Source organism: Phascolarctos cinereus, unplaced genomic scaffold, assembly GCF_003287225.1.
Source record: "Phascolarctos cinereus isolate Bilbo 61053 unplaced genomic scaffold, phaCin_HiC Scaffold_2;HRSCAF=192, whole genome shotgun sequence".
NCBI lineage: Eukaryota > Metazoa > Chordata > Mammalia > Diprotodontia > Phascolarctidae > Phascolarctos > Phascolarctos cinereus.
In genome coordinates, this window is record NW_027555625.1 from 39,084,739 (window position 1) to 39,092,142 (window position 7,404).

Sequence of the window (7,404 nt, forward strand, 5' to 3'; positions counted from 1 at the left end):
GGAAAGATTTACATGAACTGATGCAAAATGAAATGAGCAGAACCAGAATATTGTATACAGTAACAGGAATATTGTACAATGATCAACTGTGAATGACTTATTTTCAGCTTTAATAAAAAGATCTAAGACAATTCTGGAGACCTGATGATGAAAAATGCTATCCACCTGAAGAGAAAGATCTGATGGAGTCTGAATGTAGATTAAAGCATCCTAATTTTTGCTTTATTTTTTTCATCTTTTTTTGGGGATATCTATGTTTTCTTCCCACTATATGGAAATGTTTTGCATGAATGTATATGTATAACCTATATCAAACTGCCTTCTCATTAAAGGGAGAGGGGAGGGAGGGAGAGAATTTAGAACTCAAAATTTTAAAAATTGAATGTTAAAAATTGTTTCTACATGTAATTGAAAGAAACAGAATATTAATTGAATTGGGGGAAAATTGTCCATTTTACCTTCTATGACCTTTTCTAAACATAATTTGGTTATGAAATTTTTATCCATAGTTGGGTTAAGCTAATTTCTTCCTTACTCTTCTAATCCATTTGTGATGTCGCCTTTCCTAAGTAGATACTCATTTCTAGTTCTTCTTGGTGTAAGATGTTAGACTATACCTAATTTCTGCCAGCCTGCTTTCCCTGTTGGAATTCTTACCCTGATAGTTGGGATCTTGAAGCTACCACTCCCTGAGGCAGGGCATTCCACTTCAAGACAGGTAAAATTGTTAAAAAAAATTTTTCTGACATCAGATTTAAATTGCCTTCTTTGTGGAATCCCTATGTATCTTAGAAACGAGATATTTATCAGAGAAACTTGCTGCAAAGATCCCTCCCACTCCAGTTTCCTGTTTTTCTTTTCATTTTAGCTGTATTGGTTTTGTTTGTGCAAAAACTTTAAAAACTTTCCTTAATCAAAATTTTTCATTTTACCTCCTGCACATCTCTATACATACTCATTTTGAGCCTATCTTGACATGTAGTGTTAGATATTGGTCTTTATGTAGTTTCTGCCACACCGCTTACAAATTTTCCCAAGTTTTTATTGAATAATGAGTTCTTGCCCTAGTAGTTGGGATCTTTGGGTTTATCAAAAACTAGGTTACTGTTCCCATTTGCTTCGGTATATTGGATAACTAATCTGTTCCACTGATTAACCTGTTTCTCATTCTGTACCAAATTGTTGTGATGATTACAACTTTGTAGTATAGTTTGAAATCTGGTTGTGCTAGGCCCCTTCCTTACCATTCTTTTTTCAATGATTCCCTTGATATTCTTGATCTTTGGTTCCTCCAGATTAATTTCATAATCATTTTTTCTAGTTCTATAAAATAGCCCTTTGGTAGTTTAATTGGTATATCACTGAATAAGTCAATTAATTTAGATAGTATAATTTTTTATTAAATTAGCTAAGCTTACCCATGAGCAATTAATATTTCTTCAGTTGTTTAGATGTCTGTATTTGTATGAAGTGTTTTGTAATTGTGTTCATATAGTTCCTATGTATATATTCACAGATAGACTTTCAAGTATTTTATACCATCTGTAGTGATTTTAAATGCAACTTCTCTTTCTGTCTCTTCCTGTTGGGTTTTGTTGGTAATGTACAGAGATATTGATGATTTGTGTGGATTTAGTTCATATTCTCTAGGGATCTCTAAGTAAATCATTACATCATATGTAAAAACTGAGTTTTGTTTCCTTTTTACCTGTATTTATTCCTTAAATTTCTTTTTCTTGTCTCATTGCTATAGCTACCATTTTTAGTACAATATTTCTAGCACAATAATCATGATGATAGACATTATTGCTTTATCCCTGATCTTACTGGAAAGGCTTTTATGTTACCCATACACATGCTGGGTCTTGGTTTTGGATAGCTACTGCTTATCATTTGAGGTAAACTTCCCTTTATTTCTATGCTTTCTGGTGTTTAAAAAGGAATGAGTGTTGTATTTTGTCAAAAGCCTTTTCTGCAAATAGTAAAATAATTATGTTATATTTGTTGATTTTATTATTAATATAGTCAATTGGGTTTATAATTTTCCTAATATTGAACTATTCTTGCATTCCTATTATAAATCTAGCCTGGTCACAGTGTATGATCCTTGTGATATAGTGTGTATAGTGTCCTTGCTAATGTTTTATTTATATTTTTGCATCAACTTTAATAAGGAAATTGGTCTATAGTTTTCATTATTTTAACTCTCCCTGTTTAGGTGTCAAGACTATATTGGTATCAAAGAAGGAAATTTGTAAGATTTCTTCTTTACCTATTTTTAAAATTTGGTAGAATTTACTTGTAAATCTGGCCCTGGGGTTTTTCCTTTGGGAGTTCATCTATGGCTTATTCAACTTACTTTTCTAATATAAGATTATTTGAGTATTCTATTTCCTGTCTTGTTAATCTGAATATTTTTGAAAATATTGTCAGTTTTATTGGCACATAGTTGGGTTTAAATAAATCCTAATAATTGCTTTTATTTTTCACTGATGATGTATTCATCTTTCATTTTTGATACTAGCAATGTAGCTTTTTAAAAAAACCAAATTGGCTAATGGTTTAACTGTTTTATTGTTGTTATTGTTTTAGAGAAATGGGCCCTAGTTTTAATGATTAATTCAATGGTTATTTTACTTTCAATTTTGTTCATCTCTTCTTTGATTTTGAGAATTTCCATTTTGGTGGGTTTAATTGGGGTGTTTTAATTTGTTGGTTTTCTAATTTATTTAGGTTTTTTTTTTTTAGTTGGATGCTCAATTCACTCATCTGCTCTTTCTCTCTTTTATTGATGAAAGTTTAGAGACATAAATTTTTCTTTAGGTACTGCTTTGGCTGCATTCCCACAAATTTGGGTATGTGGTCTCATTATCTTTAATGAATTGCTTGTTGCTACAATTTGTTCTTTGACATAAGATTATTTAGTTTTCCATTAAAGCTTACTGTTCACTTCAAAGGCCCTTTATTGAATGTAATTTTTATTGCATTATAGTTAGTAAAAGATGCATTTCATCTTCCTGTATTTGTGAAGTTTTTATGACTTAATACATGGTCAATTTCTGTGCCATTCACAGATGAGAATAAATATACTGCTTTCTATTCTTATTTAATAGTCTGTAGAGTTCTAGCATATCTAACTTCTCTAAAATTCTATTTATCTCCTTAAGCTCTTTCTAGTTTATTTTATGGTTATATTTATCTATATCTGAGAAGGATAAATTGAGGTTCCCCTACCATAATAGTTTCATTGTCTATTTCCTCCTATAATTCATGTAACTATTACTTTAAGAATTTAGATACTATACCATTTAGTGCATATGTTTAGTATTGATGTTACTTCATTGTACCTTTTAGCAAAATTTAATTTCCCATTTATACCTCTTAATTAGTTCTGTTTTTGCTTCTTTGTTGTCCGATATCATAATTTCAACCTCTGCCTTTTTTACTTCAGCTGAAGCATAAAAAGTCCTGCTGTAGTCCCTTATTTTAACTTCTATATGCATCTTTCTGTATCAAGTGTATTTCTTGTAAGCAACATATTGTTGGATTCTGGTTTCTAATCCATTCTGTCATCCTGTTCTATGGGTAAGTTCATCCTATTTACATTCACCATTATGATAGCTATGTTTTCCCCTCCATCCTGTTCCTTAATATTTATCCTTCTATTTTCTTCCCTGCCCCCTCTTTATGTCTGTTTTGCTTCCAACTAATACTTCCCTTCATCTACCCTCCCTCACGTTTCCCCTCCCCCTTTTCCTTTCTATTTCTTTGTTGGGTAAGATATATTTTGTTACCCAGCTGTGTGTGTGTATGTGCGTGCACACATGCATATCCTTCCTTTCTTAAACCAGGTTAGATGAGAGTGAGGTCCAAATTTGGTTTGCTCTTGGGGGCAGCTAGGTAGCGCAGTGGATAGAGCACTGGCCTTGAAGTCAGGAGGACCTGAGTTCAAATCCAGGCTCAGACCAAACACTTGACACTCACTAGCTGTGTGATCCTGGGTAAGTCACTTAACCCCAATTGCCTAAAAAAAAAAGAAAAAAGAAAAAAAATTTGGTTTGCTCTCCAACTCCCCATCTCTTTTTTGTTGTATAAGCTTCTTTTTGTGCACCCCAATTATGTCAGGTAATTTTCCCCATTCTTCCTCTCCCTTCCTCCATCTCCTTTCCATTCCCCTTCCTCATTCATACCATTTTCCTTTTGAGATCATCCAAACAAAACAACATCACCCCAAGGCCCTCCAATTAGTCTCCCTCTATGACTTTTGGTGATGATAAAGTTCTGGGGGGCTACATGTATCATCTCCCCATATAAGAATGTAAACAGTTTAACCTTGTTTAGTACCTTCTGATTTTCACTCATTTACCTTTCTATGCTTCCTTGACTCCTATTTTTGTATGTCATATTTTAATCTGGGATGTTTAAAAATATTCTACTTCATTAAAGATCCATTTTTTTCTGTTGTAGGATTATATTCAGTTTTGTTGGGTAGGTTATTCTTGGTTGTGATCCTTTGCCTTCTGGAATATCATATCCCAAGGTCTCTGCTTTTTCATAGTGTTGGCTGCTAAATATTGTGTGCTCCTGACTATGGCTTGTTGGTACATGAATTCTTTCCAGCCACTTGCAATATTTTTCCCTTGACTCTGGATTTTGGCTAAAATATTCCTGGGAGATTTTGTTTTGAGGTTTATTTCAGGTGACTGGTAGATTCTTTCAATTTCTACTTTGCCCTCTGATCTAAGATATCTGGGTAGTTTTATGATTTCCTGAAAGATGACTTGTAGGGTTTTTTGTTCATAGCTTTCAGGTAGTTCAATGATTCTTAAATTATGTCTCCTCTGTTCTCCAGGTCAATTGTTTTTCCTGTGTGATAATTAATATTTTCTTATGTTTTTTACCAGTCTTTTGACTTAATTATTTCTGATATCTAATGGGAGCCATTCACTTTGTCAAGATATTTGGAGACACCCTGTTTCCTAGAGCGAAGGCCCAGAAAGCAGGCTGAGCTTGGCATAACAACAATCCTTTGTACTCTGGATGATCTCACTCCCTGACAAAGTATAGCATCAGATGTTCACTGAGGGATTTATGTTCACTATTTCCCAGGGACCTGAGAGCCAATGTGCTTCAGCCTAAAGCCATCCATTACATCTCTTGATATGCTCACAGTCCCTGTTTCTTATAACAGCCAAGTGAACCAAACCAGGTACTGCACTCCTGTTCCTGCCACACTAACTCTGGTTCTATACTCTACTGAGTAATCACAAGGCTCAAAGACCTTTAAGACTTAAGACAATCAACTTAAAAACTGTTCCCACAGGACCCAGGAATGTCTGCATTGTTGGCCCATGAACCTGCCGTGGGAACTGCTAAGAATGATTGTGTTATGGTCCAGCCCACTTGTGATTTTTTTATGTATATATGACCTGCTTTTTTACCCCAGAAGCCCTCCTTCTCAGGGTCGGGGGTAGGAGTGGCTTCCACTTGCATTTTCCTCACTCTGAAATTAAACTTTTGTTTAATCCCTGATACATCTGCCTCTGACCTGCTCTGTTCAGCTCTGGCCATTCCTGGATTAGAGGCCAGTTCCAGTCTGGTTGACAACTTCTATTTGGCCAATTCTAATTTTCAAGGAGTTATTTTCTTCTGTAAGATTTTTGTACTTCTTTTTTTCCAAGTTGTTAATTATTTTTTCCTGTCTTTCTTCTCTAGATCTTGCCTTTTTTTCTATTCTTTACTGCTCTCATTTGGTTAAAATTTTAGCCTCCTTCATTAACTCTTCAAGGAGTTTCTGTTGGACTAGTGTTCAAACTACATTTTTTCCTTTGAGGCTTTGCTTGCAAATATATACATATACATATATACACATGTGTATATATGTATGTATGTATACATATATACACATGTGTATATGTGTATGTATGTATACATATATATTTATACATTTTAGTCATTTTCTTCTTTTCATCTTGGGTTTCCTTCACAATAGGTCTTTATGGTAAGATTTTTTTGTTTGTTTGCTCATTCTTCTGGCCTACTTAACTCTGGACTTTGTTAGTACTGGGCTCTACTGACTTTTGGGGGGGGATATCTGGCCTTAGCTTATGCCCTTATATCCTTTTATTGCTTTCACAGCTCAGCCTGGGGGTTCCACAAGTGTGGGGTAATCTGGGGGGAGCACTCTTCACTCCCTTGCTGGCCTGAGTTCTACAAGTTCCTGACCCAAGTTTGGGTCTATTGGCTTGGTTTTGGTTGAGTTTTAGTAGACTGTTGCTTTATTAAGCCACTTAGTGGCCCCACAGACTCAGAGCAAGTGGACTGCCAGCTCCCTATGGTCTGAGATGCTGCACTCTACACCTGGGGTCAGAGTTACACAGCTACCTTTTGCTTCCTTGACCTGGTTCCTTGCTCAGTACACAGCTAAAGCCCATGACTCAATACTGCTTCTTTCTCCCATGGATCTATAACCTGAAACTGGATGACATGCATTTATGTACCCAGTACTTGCTCAGGGATCTTCTGGGATCACTTTCTGCCCTGGTGCCTCCTATCCTGGTGCACTTTTTCATTCCTCTCAGTCCTTGGGTGCTGGAATGCTTCCCACTGGTACATGTGCTCTTGGCCAGAATCTTTCCCCAGTAACTACAGATCTCTCTCCTAATCTCCCTAAACTACCCTGCCCTGGAAAAAATGACAAACTCGATTCTTGATTAGAATTCAGTCAGGTACACTTCCTAGATCTTTGTCAAAAGACAGCGGGGTAAGCTAGGGTCTAATGTTTTCTCTCACTCTACCATCTTGGCTCTGCCTTTCCCATGTGGAATTTTAGTCCATTGTGTCCTATCATTTCTCATCCATTTGAAATCAGTTTTCCCAAAATTTAAGAGTATATATCAGATTCCCTGGATTTCCTCTCCTCTACCACAAAATCTAAGATAAAGTGGTTGTTTCTGCTTTGAGTTCCCATCATTTCCACCCTGAACAACTAGTTCCTCCTTGTTAGTCAGAATCAGATTAAAAAAAGAAAAACAACCCACTACGTTTCCCCCCCCCCTTTATCAGTTCTTTCACATTTAGATAACTAAATGATCAAGCTAGTAAGGCAAAATTTATTAGGTACTCTGTTTTTGGCAGAGCTACTCAGATGTCTGGATTAATGAAATCATTACTACCCCAGTATCTAAATCATGTTTTTTCTTCCGTTTATCTTCACCCAAACACTGTCATCCTTTGTCCTTTTTATTCTTGGATTTCCTCACAAGAATATCTTAATATATAATGTTATGCCACCCCATCACTTTTATCCATGCATTTTGAATAAGGTATACCATGAATAGTCTACTCATGGATTTCATCCCACTGAGTCTTGGTGATACACAGGTCAAACTTGCCCCCAGTTAC